This window comes from Numida meleagris, chromosome 3, assembly GCF_002078875.1.
Source record: "Numida meleagris isolate 19003 breed g44 Domestic line chromosome 3, NumMel1.0, whole genome shotgun sequence".
NCBI lineage: Eukaryota > Metazoa > Chordata > Aves > Galliformes > Numididae > Numida > Numida meleagris.
In genome coordinates, this window is record NC_034411.1 from 35,545,151 (window position 1) to 35,559,574 (window position 14,424).

General features: G+C 35.7%; 1 protein-coding gene across 4 annotated transcripts in view; it reads left to right on the forward strand.

Annotated features, from left to right (window-relative positions):
- LOC110396100 (inactive phospholipase D5-like) overlaps positions 1–14,424 on the forward strand; it is a 304,755-nt gene that overhangs the window by 92,734 nt on the left and 197,597 nt on the right. For all 4 annotated transcript variants that reach the window (XM_021391423.1, XM_021391422.1, XM_021391424.1 and 1 more), the window contains one exon: positions 12,411–12,522. The gene's annotated coding sequence lies outside the window, so the exon portion shown is untranslated. The remainder of the gene's footprint in view (positions 1–12,410; positions 12,523–14,424) is intronic.

Below are 14,424 nucleotides of genomic sequence, written 5' to 3' on the forward strand. Positions count from 1 at the left end.
TTTCGGTTATTGGTACTCCACATCATAACATCATGTAGTGAATGTACCTGGTTCTCAGAAGAGAAGGACTACTACATTCCCCGCGACACTTTGCTCCTCTGTTAGCATTTTCCAGCCGGAGGGAAAAGATAAAAGCTCACAGTATAAAAACTTGCAGATCACGAGATCTCATCCCTTTTTTCCGCTGTCTCTTGTCTTGGCAGCACCTCGCTCTCCAGCCGTCTTATCGTTGGTAGTAGAGTAAGGCCTACCTTGATTTTGGGACATTCTCTCTCTCTGTATTGGATTTATCAGCTAAAATTGTAATTATATTGTACTATAGTGTGTTGTTTTGCATTCCGATATCTTATTTAGTAAATTAGTTTGTTTCTCCTCAGATTGTTGCCGCTGTTCTTTGCTCTCAGGGCCATCTCCCTACCCTTTTCCCCTTTTCCTGGGACGTGGGCCCTTGGGTCCCCCGTCCCCTTTGTCACGGAATCAGGCCTAACGCCCGTAAACCATTGACAGCAGGGCAGGGGCCTCACCAGCCAGAGCCTATAACCACAACCATAAATGACTGTTCTCATTTATTGCTTTTCAAATTAGGTTTATCTACAAGACAAAGTTAATGCATTGAGTAAAGATTTATTGTGAGCAAACATTAAGTATAAATAAATCTTAATTTATAAATAGAGGGAAGTATATGACTGAATGAAAGAGAAGTATTACTGTTAATATAATTCCTTTGGATATAGTGTATAGATTTGAAATCTGGCTGTGGAAAGCTTCTTTGTTTTGTCTTTTTGGTTTGAGCCCTTGGAACAAATAGATTTTCTTAAAAACATCTCTGCTGCCTGGTCTCTGTTGATTGTGCATTCTACTAATATAGCAAAACTTTACCTTGATACACAACGATTGAGCCTAGTTATGGCTTTCAGCTTCATAGATTCAGGGGGCAGTGAGCTGAAGAAGTAATTTGAAATGTGCTGAGTGTGTTGAAGGATATGATTGTATAACTAAACCAACTGGCAAAACTAATTAAGAATGGTGTGTTGGAGGCCATGAAGTGCTGAGTTGGAGAGTCCTCTGCCTTAAGAGTTGGTCATGTCCAATTAGGTTTATCTGAATAGGTTGCTTTCTCCTCTTTTTTTATATCAGTATAAAGACAGTGTAACTCAGATTTAAGGATAGGCTGAACACTGAGTTAAAGGCTTGGTGAACAATGTGAAATACAATGTGCATGATCACTGTTATCTTGTAGAGTTTCTTGAGAAATTATTTACAGGGCATGACCAGATATTTGATTTATCTCTGAGCATTAAGGGGAAGGGACCTGTTAAAGCTCAAAAGTGATCAATGGAGAAGAGGGGGAACAGAGAGTGGATCAGCAAATGCAGTAAGCAATTCTGCTTCATGTGCAAAGAGCGTTTATACAAAAGGAAATGAAGAGAACAAAGCAAACATATCTTGTAATTAGAGAACTCTTTGTTTTAAGTTTTGGAAGTAGAAGCATTCTTTGTTTTAGCTTAGGTTCATTCTCATTAAAAGTAAATCTCACACAACCCGTAGCATATTTCTCAATACCCATATCCTACAAGGCTTGTTAACTGAGTCTACTAGGCCATCTAGTTCTCCTGTCAGTGTTTTAGTTCTCTTTCTTGTGCATATTGTGGCTATATATTATTATTAAGACTGACGAAGGATGTCAATCTACATGCTCTGAAGGTAATGCCTCCTATTTATTTACGTAGAAACTACAGCAGGTACAAAGAGCACGTGACTTGTCTTTCATGTTGCTTTCATCATTACTGAAACACACCACTCACCCAATGCCTCATCATGCTCATATCCACTTTTTGGTCTCCAGAAATGTTCAGTAAGCCTCAATGAATGTGAGTGTGCCATTTTTTTTTTTCATGGAGGATTTCAATGACACACCTTTGTTTCATTTGCACCTCTATGTCAGACTGCCCTCTGCTGCCATCTGTCACACAGCAACAACATGTGATGGAATACTGGTGGGAAAATTCAGCCAACAACATCTGCCATACCATCAACATCTTCCTCTGCCATCAAAGGCCAACATAATAAAACAGGAAGCACTACTTTCAAAGCAGCTCTTGCATAGCTTACATTGAGCCACACCCTAGAATAAAATCATGCATCCAGTTCTAGGATGAACTAGATGCACTCAATTATAGGTGGAAAGATGCCAAAGAGTTCATGGTCTATATTCTATTTTCAGATCACTGTTGCTTGAACACAAATCCCTTGTCAATGGTGCAGTTTCTCCTAGCTTTCCTTTTTAGATGACACAGCAGGGCCAGTCTAAAATATCTTCATGTTAATGTCAATTTTTTTAACCTTCTGTCTATGATTTTTTTTTGTTTGGAGTTATTCTGTAGTGGCATCTTAATCTGTTTACAGTATAAACAAATACCACATGGAATTAAACTTTAATTTTTAAATGTACTTAGATGTGTTTCTGGCTCTTCAGATCAGCTTTTCAGAGTTTGTAATGCACAGATTGTGACCACAAACAAATTCTTCCCATGAACATATTTACAATATCATCATAGAACTCAAGGAAAGACTGTGCTAGATACACCAGAAGTAATTCTTGGAAATTTGCTAAAACGTTAGTTAAAATTCTGTTAACTCAAATCATAATCATTCATCACCTTGTTTAAATTTTCTACAAATAAAAATTAATTTAATTCCCTTTTCCATTTCATTTAATGTGTGTCAAAATTCTGAATACACAGAATTTCTTATAATATCTGCACATAGCTGTTTATATAACCTAAATTTAAAATCCCTTTCTGTTGTATTATCTTTCAGAGATTCTAATTCCTTAAGATTTTAGTCACATACACATAGTACTCCAATCAACCATTGTGAAAATATATAATCTTTACTTAAATTTTAAGCCCAGAACAAACAGTTATGTCACTACATTTTGGTAAGGTTATTAACATAGAAGACATTGCCTTTTCAAATACCAAAGCAAAATTTGGTGTGCTGCTGAGCAGTATCTACTGACAACATTAAGAAACAACTTTCTATAGTCGTCATAGAAACTCTTTTATGAAACTTTAATGTAATATTGCAATTTTAATTTCTTTTTGCTTTGAAAAGTAAGCATTTATGTAACTGTATTCCACCTGGAAGCTTCAAAGCCTGCTTTTAGGTGAAGTAGCATACAAGAGGTGAAAATCTTTCCTTTCTGAGTATGTTTTATTTGTTCACTTTTGTTTCGCATCTCCACTAGTCTAAGATCAAAGTTCTTACTGACCAAATGTGCTAGTTGCTCTTTGATTATGAAAATCATAACTGACACGAGGGAAGTTAAAATAAAATTGAACTTTATTTTATAGATACATCATTTAAAATACTTGAACACCTTTCATTTCACTAGGATCAGTGATTTTTGGTTTCTTTTCTGTTCAGGTTGCTTTGAAGAGTCAAAAAAGCCTCTGTTTGCCACTTCATGAAGAATGATAGCCATCTGTATGTGATATCAATATTATGTTAAAAGGCTTTTGACAGGACTGCATTGAATTGCTGGAAAATCAAAGTAGTTTGCAGTTACTTATAAAACATTCTTTAATTTGTAAGATTTTCTAATACCAAAGGGCCCATTCTTCTTATTTTGTGCGCGCAGGTATCTCCAATAACACTAAAGGAAATTACTGACTAAGTTTAGAAGGGTGTAGGTTTTCAGCAAGTCTTGAAAAGCCAATGCTTCTAGTTATTTATATTTTGTAAACAGAAAATGTAACTTCTTTTTTAAAGATGCCTAAATTTGTAACTGAATAGTTACACTGTAGTAACAGGCAAACCCAGAATTCTCCTTTGCTTTGCATGAGTCATCTGAAGGGCAACTGTGAAAATCCAGAACTTGACTACTTCTGTCTGTAAAAAGCAGTGGTAGGGAAAGCCCATACAACAGGAAGTGTATGTGTTTAATATGCTGTGTTTTTATTTTTTATTTCTTTTTTTCCTCCCTTTAGGGTTAGATATACTGCCATATACTGTCTGAATAAGTTAAAACTTCGTCTGAATGCAATCTTTGTGTCTTTAATAGTGACACAGATACTGCTTTTGTACTGCTACCTAACATAGCAGGTCATAGTCCTGTAGATGCTAAATTTGTTTTTCACAGTAACTTAAAATGTTCTCTTTCAAGAAGTTGGCTTGCCAATACATATTTCTCTCCTGAGATTATATCTGATGTTTTCTTCAGAGCCATGTTCATGATACACAAGGCTCAAATTGATTTTTATGGTTCCTGAACTGCTGCTGGTTATCAGTTTAACATTCTGGCTGCTAGAAATAATATTAGCAATCTGATACTTGTATTATACCCAAGACATTTGTCCCACACAGTCCAAAATCAGCTTAACCAAAGCATCTTTTTCAGGTATTACAGAGATCAGTAAAGCTAACTGATATGATCACTGAATCATTCATGTTTGTGGAAACATTATTATCTCAAAGTTAAAACTCAGCAGTTCATTCGCGCTGAATTTAGAGCTATTTATTCACTTTTACCCTTTATCTCTCTTGGTACTTGGCTCTGAGAATTAAAGCTAGATTAGGCATTCACTGTACATAGATGATAAAAAGTTCCTCTTTGGTCAGACCTGACTTTATTCTTCCCCTTTTCTTGGATCTCTATAGCCTAGTACTGTGGAGTAGGTACTTCAGTTTTACAGCAGGCAGTTTTGGATTCAACCAAAGCACCGTTTTACTTTACAAAACAAATAATAATTAGTATGGTTTGAGTCCAAAGGGTTAGCTAGCTTTAGGGTTGCCACGTGGTATTCTGTGAATGGCTGCATCTATTGTATGTACAACTGGAGCATGATTAGACTTTAATAGCCATTTGTATTCACGAACCATAGTAGCAGAAATGTAATAAAAACAAAAATAATTTCCTCTTGATTATGAGAAGCACAAAACTGAATGATAACAGACCCAAATGATCACTGATTTGTTTTGTTCTTTATGTTAAAAGCTCAGACAGGTTAAGATGACTTTGTTTATTGTTTTTGAAACCTAAAATCTACTGGAATTCTCACATAAACCTACTTTCCAAATCCTGGCCAGAATGATCAAAATGCCACTTTCAAATTATACTATATACCTGGGTTTTCTGATAGATATAGGCTTGCTTACACTTACCTAGAAGGAAAAAAAAATAGATTAAGTAATATTTTTATACCGAGGTAAGTACCATCTGAATTAATTCAAGACTGTTCCTAGCAAAAAAAAAAAAGCATTTAGTTCTGACAAGATGCTGTGGTTTCTTCTACTTCCATCCTTCTGTTATGCTAAAGCAAGTGTTCTTCCTTTTTCCTCATCTGACACTCTTTAATTTTACTAGAAGATTGTTTCATCAATTATGTTTTTTGTAGCACAGGAACATGAAATATAGTTATCTGTCAGGGTATAAAATTTCTGCTCTGCTCATTATCATTGATGTTTCATAAATGTGGATGATTTAAAGCCAATTATGAGGCCTCTGAGCTTGCCAGTTACTTCATATACTTGTAGACACATATCACAAATAGCTATCTTTATTTTGTATTTGCAGAGTTTAATTAAAAAAAACAAACTGTACATGCTACTTGTTTTAGCATATACTTAGTGATGCTGATTCCACCACTGATGTCTCTCTTCCCATACATATCATTCATTACTTTGTTGTGTTCCTCATCAATACAAATGGATTATTCTGTAGTAAAATAAATTCCCCTCTCTACTATTGTCCATCTTCTTCAGAAGTATGGGAAGGCTCACTGGGACATCAAAGAACTGGCTATGTTGGTAGTATGAAAGACTCACATTAATATGGGTCTTTGTTACCATGTGGAAGAGTGTTAAAGTGAAACATATAGGATTTTGAACTACTTTCATTTGAACAGATGTCCACTTTTTTGAAAACTGATAAATGCTGACGTGAAATATATCATCAGAATTTCAAGCTATGCCAAGAGTTTTCAAATCAAAATAACTTACTGAAAGATTTGAGGTATACAATTATAGGAAAAAAAATAAAAGCAAAAGCCTTCAAACAAAAAAGTAATATATTCAATAGATATCAGATTATTTCATGTGTTCACAATTCATGATATATTTATATATTTATATCTATAACTGTGGAAATACACTAGCAAATTCTAGATAGGATATGATAAAATCTCAGCAGCATAATTGTTTTACTAGGTGAAATGATAGCAAGGAAAATAAAAGACTATTTGATCAGGTTAAACTGTCTGGTGGAGTTCGAATTATGTAGACATACTGGTCTGGGTTACCTAAGGCTTGGTTTCTTGACAATACCAATGCTTTTACAGACATCTTTAAGGACTGGGCAGCAGAAGCAACATCTTTGGTGCAGATGACAAAGTATCTGAACCTGATATCAGTTGTTTTGAAAATATGCCTGTTAAATACTCTATTTTTGCTAAGTGCTACTGAAAAATACAGAACTCTGAAGTCTCAATCCCTTCTCTGTCTTATCAAGTTGCATTTATTATTAAGAATTAATCATTGATATCCACTGAAATAACACATCTTTGAATTTAGCGTTTTCCTAATGTTTTTCATCATCTTTTTCTTGGTCCTTTCCTTTATCTTCCATACAACAACAAAAAAAGATAAAAATAAAAAAGAAATCTATTAAGAGCGAAGTATTTCCTTAACCAAGAGTATTTTGTTCCTTCATATATTCTAAGTTATTTGGAAAACCTCACAGGGTAAAGATTCTTCTGAGTTATCTAGATGTCTAATTGGACTAGATGATCTTCAAATGTTTCTTCCAACTCCTCTCCCTCCCCTGTCTCTTAATACTCTGGCATTTCTTTCATTTCTTTATCTATTTCAATGGCCCTACAATCAGCAAATTAATTTGTAAACAGTACATCTTGAATGTGCCCTATGAAACATGATTTCTGAGTGAAAAAGTAAATGCCTGCTAAAGTGCTCCAAGCATTATATCTTTTAGCTATTGAAAATATATCATTTTGTGTTTGATGTTGTCCAACTTTATCTTTCAGCCTTTGAATATCTTTTGCTTTCATCTGTTGGACTAATTATGTTGTTTACAAAATATTTTTCAGAATACTTATGCGCTATGTAATTAAGTCATTTTTGAGCAAAGTGAAAAGATCAAATCCATGGAATCCCTCTGTAGCTCTTCAGCTTTCTGGAGTAGTGTTTCTTGGCCTGTGGATTAGAGAATTGGGACCTCAGAACAACATACCAACGCTAATCATGACAACAAACCAAACTGGCTGTAAGACAGAATTTACAGAATATTAAGAGACATCCATAACATTTAATTCCAAACTGTGAGGCACTGATCTATTCTTATTTCCATACTCAACAGTACTGCACATGTGAGCATAAAAGGCTGAAACTATTCTTGCCTTAGCTACCTATACGTAGAGGTGACTAAAGACTGTGTCCTGCTAACCAAGTAATTGTCACTGTACCAAAAGTCTACCTTCACTTTCCACCATATTCTTTTCTTGTAATTGGAAAACAAGTCAAAAATAAAAATATGAAGTAGACTGGGGCCAGGATTTAATTCTGCTGGGGAGAAATCCAAATCAAAACAACTGATCTGATTTTAGTAGGGCCTGCTGGAATTGTGCTTGAGGATCTTTGTATCTAACTACCAATACGTTTCAAAATCCGTAATTGAGCTTCAATCTATCTAATACATGCAGTGTTAATATTATATTGATGTATTCACTTTACTTTTAGTCAAGTTACGTCACGTCTTGCTGATACTTCTATCTTCTAACCTTGTTTCTTTGAGATAAGAATGGCTTTGTTGTACTAATCACCTAGGAAACTTTTTATTCTTTACAATGTTTGTAAGCAATGGGAATTTAAATTAATGAATCACTGTCTTATTTTTTTGTGAGACTAGCAAATCAAGCCGCCACTTTCTTTCTCCTGTCCTCTGACATTCATCATTCTCCAACAAGTCTTTAGTTGTGGCCTGGAATAATCAAGAGTCCTAAATTCCTAATTAAAACACATTCTCTGTGAAGACATTTAAATACGCAGCAGAGTTAAAGATTACGCTCTTGCATCGATCAGTTTCTCAGTGATGTTTAAGACATTTTTTTTCATGTTTCACAGTTTTAATCTGCATGTAGCTATTCATCAATTGTTATGCAATTGTTAGGCATAGATTTTAACATAACCAAGTCAGCATACTAAGAGAAAAAACATGCTTTCAAATCTCTGTAGAAGTTCTTCAAATTTTACATGCCCTGAAACTTCAAATTTTTCACTGTTCTCCTTACATGCACCAGTAGTACAAACAAACATATTTACAATATGAGGAGGGCATCTTTGCTGAGTAAAAAGATTATCAATGATACAAAATAAGCATCAAAGGAACTGAGATCACATATATGTGAACTCTGGAGAGCATCATCTGTCACTGTTGTGACATTTTAATGAATTACTTAAGATAATTGATGCAATTAAAACATCCTAGCCTGATCTTTTATGTAAGGGTAATCTTCAATTTAAAAATATCTAATGTAATTGTGTCATTTTTGATGAAGGACAAGTGTTAGATTATGCAAGTACTTTGAGGTTAAACAGAGACTGAGGTTTCCTCAAAAGATTTAAAAATAGAAGTCTCGATAATTTTTAAAACAAAAAGATTCTAGGCGTAGAGGCATTACTAAGGAATCATAATTTAAATGATGCTGTGTTTCTGGGTTTTGGCAGTTGGGTGTGGATAGCGTGCCTCTTATTCTTATGTGAATTGTAGGGCCCCACACTGAATTCTTCACTTAGATCTTTTATTGAAATCAATTAAGCTCAAAGCCTGGTCTAATTCTTAGCTTTTGTGAAGATGCAAAGACAGTCTGATTCACACATTATACTGTAGTCTGTAGAAGACACTAGTATGAATGAGGGAGACAGACTTTATTTAAACTTCAAAGTTGTGTGATTTTAGTCTTTTTTTAAATATACTTCTCATGTTTTCAGTGAAGATGTTGAACAAGAGAAAAGTTCTCATGCTGACTGAACTCTACAGAAAATTATGACTGATGCCAGCAAAGATATTGCAGCTTAATGGATTAAATTGCTGGATCATATTTAGAAAGCAAAACATTAATATTCTGGTAAGGTTAGCCCTTCCTCCAAAATTTCTATTAGTTATTTTCCATTATGCAATTATGGATCAATTAATTCTTAACACTTTTTAATATATCAGTGCTTTGTAATGGTTTTAATTTAGCAAAGAGGAGGTGCAGTCCATTACACATAATTAACATTGCTGCAATGAATACAGTATGGCCAGTGCTGGGGAGGTTATTTAGATTACAGAAACAGCCTCTAATCATTGCTTGGCACTCAGCTCTCCTGGGCATGTATGAACCGCAACTGCATTTTGAAATCTCCTTAGTGCACTTCTCAACAATTCTGCAAGCAGCATTGGATTAGATTTTGGAAAAAGTACTCTTGTTCTACAGACACTACAGTTGTAGTTGTAATATTTGGCAATTTGTACTTTCTTAATGTCTAACAAGAAGCATTATATGAACAAGAAGATTTCCAGCTCTAAAGCAAAATCGTAAGCTTTGAATAACTTCTAACACATTTTCTACAAAAGTGATGGGCCAAATTCAGCTGCGTGTAGTCTAAACTTCACTAACTTAAGGAGAGTTCAGACTGCTTAGACTAGGGCTGAATGTCATACAACATGATAGCTTCTCTATCTTGACTAACATGTTCTTAAAAAGAAGGCGTAGCTGTAGTTTGAGAAAGGTGTGTTCAAACTGCATGAGCCCTACAGGATTTTAAGTACTATGATGTGGCAGATTGGCTGAATTTACAGTATAAGGCATCTCCTGATTTCAAGAGTATGCAAGGCAGATATAATTATCATATTTGAAGCTGTGAAATTTGGAAAATACATGTAAACATTTTTTCACCATGAAAAATCAAAGTAAAATCTTCAAGTGGACAGTTCTGAATTTACTTATCAAACATATATCTAGGTCGCTCTAAAAGTAATGCCTCCTATTTATTTACATAGAAACTACAAAGCACAGTAATGCTAGTTGACAGAGCAAATTCTCGGCTACCAAGCACTGTTTTTCAACATAGTCACCACCATTTTCACCAGTAATGAACAAGAGCCTACATGCTGTGCTTGTAAAAATCCACCTGGCATCCAGGCTTATCTTTCATGTTACTTTCATCATTGCTGAAACACACCACCCACTGCTTCACTGTGCTCACATCCATTGTTTGGTCTCCAGAAACATTTAGCAAGCCTTGATGAATGTCAATGGGTGCCATTTTTTTCCACAGAGAGGATTTCAGTGACACACCTTTGCTTCATAAGCACTTGTATGTCAGACACCATTTTGTCAGACTGCCCTCTGCTGCCATTTGTCACAAAGCAACAACATGCAATGGAATATTGGTGAAAAAATTCAGCCACCATCTGCCTCTGACATCAAAGGCCAACATAATAAAACAGGAGGCGTTACTTTTGGAGCAAACCTTCCACTTTGTTTTAGTGTATCTGTATTTAGAAATTTTGCTATCTTCATTATTTGTTTTAGCATATTGTGCCAATATTTTGGTATGAAAATGTAGTCATAAATACTACTTAAAATAAAAAGGCCACATGCTTACAGCCGCCAAAAATCAAAGTAATCGTCTCTCTCCATGTTTCTGTACTCTTTGATATTGCACAGCTCAGGGAAAAGAAGCTGATTAAAAACAGTCTCAAAATATCAGCTATCATACTGCAATGTGTAGAATTCATCATTACTGCTTTATTCAGAAGATGTTGAGCAGTCTGGCTGGCTCATTAGCTCAGAGTTGTGCAACACTCAAGTACAGAGTTAGCCTCATTTTCGTAGGTACTTACAGCTTATAATGAAGTCTTTGTAATCTTGCGTTTGCTATACTGTTCTGTGAATCATGCCAGCAGCTTTCAATAAGGTTAGTAATTAAAAGGAGAGTGGTGATATGATATTTAATTTTTGTAATAAATGAACTTCAGTGTAAGTAGAAACATATTCCTGCTGCTGCATGATTCTAACAATTACTTACAAATTTAGTCAAAGAAAACAATATTCATAGAATCATAGAATGGTGTGGGTTGAAATGGACCTCAAAGATCACCCAGTTTCAACCCCCCTGCTATGTGCAGGGTTGCCAACCGCTAGACCAGGCTGCCCAGAGCCACATCCAGCCTGGCTTTGAATGCCTCCAAGGATGGGGCATCCACAACCTCTATACTATTCCATACATACCATTCTATATCAACAACAACAGAAGAAAAACAAAGAAACATATTCCTATATGTATTTCCTCTAGCCCCAGCGCACACTCTTTTTTTTATTCCACCACCACATCATACTACTCTCTACCTCTTAAACATTTTCTTTCAAGGTCAGTGTTTCTAGTCCAGAGTCAGAGACATTTCCCCTTGCTCCCACTGTGCACCTCTGCTCTCTTTCTCTAAACTGAGACCTGCAGCTCAACTCCTTAGGCCACTTGCAGAAGTAATCCTTTTAACTTCTTAAAGGAGCTGTTCTGGGCCAACCGCTTCAGTTACCGCTGTAGTCATAAACACTTTGAAAACTTCTGGTCTTTACAATGACTCTGATTCTCATATCATCCTGAAAGTATGTTTTGTAGGCAGGGAAAGAAGCAAACAGTTTGACTTACCCACATCAGTGAGATTGCAGCCTTTCTTTCTTCTCTGGTACTGTTTCTTCAAAAGTTCCAGTCACTGCTCCATGGAGGTTTCACTACTGTTACTGACAGAAGGGGATTGTGATACATACCTGCATTGCTCTCCCCTTTCTCAGACAGCTCTGGTACGATGGCAGTTGAAGCAACAGTAGTAGATTTCACATTCTCATTTTTCCCTTTTGCAGGTACACAATGCAAGTGTTGATCTTGCTTCCAAACATGCTACTAGGTGCTGGGGGAAACGTGTTTCCTTCAGACAGATGAAAAGCCTTTTACAAATTGGCATTATTTTAACTGTGGGTCTCTTGCTTATGTACAATTCTAACCAAACAAGAAGCTCATATTATTACTGGAAGCATTAGCTTTTGAAAGTCACACACGTATATTCTGGCTGCTGTCTTTTTTTTTTTTTTTAATATATAAGAGGTATTCTATAAACAAGAAAAAATTCTCGTAATTTGTAAAGCATTAAAAGAGTGAAAAATGTATTTTTTAAATTGATGAAAAAAATGTTGATACATATTGCTAAGCAGGAACCACCATAAATTTTATCGGTAATTATCTTATTGATCATCTTTTATTTGTCAAAATTCTTTGAAAATATTAGAAGTATATTATTATAAGAATATAACAAAATTTACGGTTTACACTTTGATTTTTATTTTTTTCAGAATTCTGGTATCCCAGCTGTACACTGGAATGCATTCAAGCCAAAATGTACAGATCCTGAGCTAAGACAGAACTCTGCCAGAAAACAATGACGCATTCTCTCTTAATGTCCAGGTCAGACTTCTCTCCGCTTCTGTTTCTTCTGTGTTTGCCTTCTGTTTTACTACCACTACTGTCTGGGTGATGGTCCGATTTCATTGGCTGCTATGAATTACTCTCTGGCAGCCATCTCAGTTGTGTCTCCACAGATATTTCTTGTTTACAGGCAAGAAAACAGTTGTAGTAGTTATACACCTTTTACTCACCAGTATTTTCCTGATGCATCCAAAAATTATTCCAGTTTCCTAGAAGTTATTGTCCAGAAGGATCAATTTGTGCTTCTGAGGGCTGTGATTACAAGGACCTCATGAAAGTTGTTGACTCTGCCCATGTGACATTGCAGGTGAACTACACAGCCGTGAGAGCTTGTTGGTGCATTTCAGAAGTCTGAAGCATATGTGAAAACCTGGTGGATCACTGGCCTTTCAGCCACATACTAGTCCAGCTTCAGGCTGTGGCATCTCTACATCTAAAGTGCCCATTGCTCCTTCTCAGTCTCTAATTGAGATTATGTCTTTGTTCGGGTCCTTCTTTTCCTACCTGGTTTCTGTCTTCCTGTTAATTTCCCCATGGAGCCCTGCTCATTGTCTCCCTGTTGGTCCCAGTCTAATTACTCCTAATATAACACAGATGGCTCTCTCCTTGGTCTCCGTCATACTTGTCACTAATCCAATGGCCTAGAATGGTGTTCTTACAGCAGAAGGATATTCTAGTGGCCTGTGAAGCTCATTTCCAAACTGTCAGATGTGGTGAGATTAAGATGACTGGCTGTAACCTTTGAACAAGGAGTGTGCACCCATGTTGTCAGATGGGCTATGCATCTTATGCAAGCACAAAACAGAAACTGAAGACTCTTTGACAGTTAAAGAACTATAGCTACATGAATTTGTATATCTAATGCGAAGCCAGAACTATAGGTCTGGAAGGAGAAGATGGGATGAGTTTTGAAGTGAAAGGTATCTGCTAAATTGTTTTTGCTGCCTGAAACCTAGATATGAAATGTGCTTTGAAGACTGGGAGGAAACAAATAAAATAATGCATGTGTCAATAGTTGTTGGGGAAAAAAAAGATGAACTACTGAGTACCCTAGAGCTATGCATAAAGTTACTGGCTAAATTTAATCATCCAAATTAGGAGATTAGTGTGGAATTCATCTCACCCAACTTCAGACATTTACATCATATGCTGTAGGCATATACAATTAAGCAAGTCCCTTGAGGCTTCTCTTTAAGGTCAGTGGGAGAAACAGAGAGTGATTCATTTGGCCTCCTTTTGATGGTCAGTTTAGAAAGAGATTTACTCCCTATTCCTCCCACTGATCTAGAAGAGGAGCCTCAAGAGACCAGCTCTTCATATCTGTTTTTGCTCAGATAAATCTCACTTTGACATTCCCTGTATTGTAAGTATTCACTATGCAAAACAAAGGAGGTAGGTCCTGTAAAGTGTCCTCTTGCTCACTACTGACCACACAAGAAAAGTGAAGACTACATTAAGTATTTCAGTTAGGTATTTGCAAATTATGTGTAGTTAATTTCTCTGTCATCATTTTGATGATATGTATTGGTGACAATCCAATAAGCAGAAATGTATTTTATGCTAATTAAGTTGGCCAAGCATATAGATATTGTTTAGATTACTTACAACTGGAAAAGGCTGGTTTAAAAAAAAAAAAGAACAAAGGAACTATATGAATTGACAGGCTGGCAAGCAGAATTCAAGGAATTGAAACTTTGGCTTCTTTAATGATTAACATACCAAAATGCATATTTTATCACAAGTATTAATAACTTTGAGCAGAGCAGTGACTTAGATTTTTTTTATAGATATTCTGTTTTTTCTTTAAATAGGTAACATTAATTCCAGTCCCAGAGTGAAGGAATTGAAATGTGTTTCAATTCATGTCTTTGGATGCTCATC